This window comes from Leptonychotes weddellii, chromosome 11 (genome assembly GCF_054177405.1).
Source record: "Leptonychotes weddellii isolate Sample4059 chromosome 11, ASM5417740v2, whole genome shotgun sequence".
NCBI lineage: Eukaryota > Metazoa > Chordata > Mammalia > Carnivora > Phocidae > Leptonychotes > Leptonychotes weddellii.
In genome coordinates, this window is record NC_138379.1 from 56,321,370 (window position 1) to 56,323,212 (window position 1,843).

General features: G+C 32.4%; 1 pseudogene; it reads right to left on the reverse strand.

Annotated features, from left to right (window-relative positions):
- Positions 1–1,379: 1,379 nt before the first annotated feature.
- On the reverse strand, positions 1,380–1,492 carry LOC115941027 (small nucleolar RNA U3; annotated as a pseudogene).
- Positions 1,493–1,843: the final 351 nt, after the last annotated feature.

The following is a 1,843-nucleotide window of genomic DNA, read 5'->3' on the forward strand; positions in this document are numbered from 1 at the left end:
TACACACACACATGCATGCACACTTCATGCATAATTAAGCAAGGAGGGATAAGAACGGATAAATAGTTCCCAACTTCAGAGCCGTGTAACTAACACTCAAAACACATATCACGTGCATTAGGTGTATATAGAAACACAAGTATGTTAAACAGAATGAGAAGAAAACAAAGAAAGGAGGCTTCAGAGTGCTTGTAGTCTTTCCTCCAATCTCGGCTTACATTGATTATCAAGAAAACTCACTATGGCCATTTTCCTACGCCTTCTTTCTTGAAAACAATATAGAGCATGGGAAAGAAATTAAAACGTATATTTCTTTCTCAAGACTTATGTACCATTTAACAACAGCAGCTTATTGCATAATTATTATGTGTCAGCTGCAGTGGTAACAGGTACTTTACATTCATCATCTCATTTAATCATTATTGCAATTCAGAGAGTTGGACATTATCATTCCCACTGTTTTCATGTAAGGGAACTGTGTTTCAGAGAGGTTATATGATTTATGGCAAATCATGCACCTAATAGGAGAAAAGCTGGGGTAATTCCAACCCAGGCTTCTGATTCCAAGGCCCATGTATTTAACCACTATACATTGACAATGAGAGTAAATAAAATTGACACATGTCATTTTAACTGGTTCATATTTTAAATGATACTTCCCTTTCATATGAGAATTCATATAATTCTTTCAACATAAAGAAATGGCTTTCAGTTATATAATAATAAAATGTTATTCATATTCTACAGGACAGTTTCCCATATCTCTGCTTCTGTATTTAATAATGTTCTGTTCTTTCACCTTTAGCATCATCCCAAATGCACAAGTCTTATTCATCCCACTGGGTTCAGTTTAAATGCCACTTGCTTTTTAAACGCTCCATGATATTTTCCAGTTGGAAGTAATTCCTCCCAATTTTGAACTCTCACACTTTTCTCTTATGGTGCTACTTACTGCCTTTAATTGTTTTTATTACAAAAATATCTTCCCCACTCGGCTACAAACTTGAGGTAATCATCCATGCCCAAATTATATCTACATCTTTTTTTGTGTTCACAAAATTGTATTTAGAGCTGGCAAGAACTCAGACAAAGTATAGTTTTTTGCTGGTTAAAATTCTATTTTGAACTACCTATAAAAATATGAATATGAACTACCTATGAAAACATGAATATGTTAAACAACGTTAGGAGAAAATAATAGAAAATTAATAACTAGAGAACAATGTTAATGCAATTTATATATACTTATTCACTGGGGTCAACAGTTACAAATCATTGTTATATATTTATTGAAATAAGCCTTTGGATAGCACAATTTATCTTAATCTTATTTCTAATGTAAATTAATTTGGAAATAGAATAACAACCTATTCTATATTTTCATTCATTGAGCTTGGCTTTCCCTCCTGGTTTAAATGAATGTGATTAAGTATATTGGCAATCAATAATATTAGTAACAAACTATAGAAATGATCCCTGAAAGTATAGCCTTGGCAATCAATAATATTAGAATTACATGTATACCCATGTCACTTCCATATGTATAATCCTTCCTTCTTAAAGGTCCCCAACATGCACATGGATGCACCAAACATAGAAGCTTCTACAAAAACAAATATACAAATATAAAATATTTTTTATGTATTTGTCATATGCACACACATGTATACCTATCATGTAGGAAGTTCTGAGAATTTAATTTGTGTAGTCATTATTAAATGTCTCCATTAATTGAAGTTGACATTGTATTTGGAAATTCAATCAACTTCTCATGGCATACATCACCATCCAATACTTCAGTCCTGCCTCCCCTTCTAGATTCATTTTCCATAACTTCTTCCTC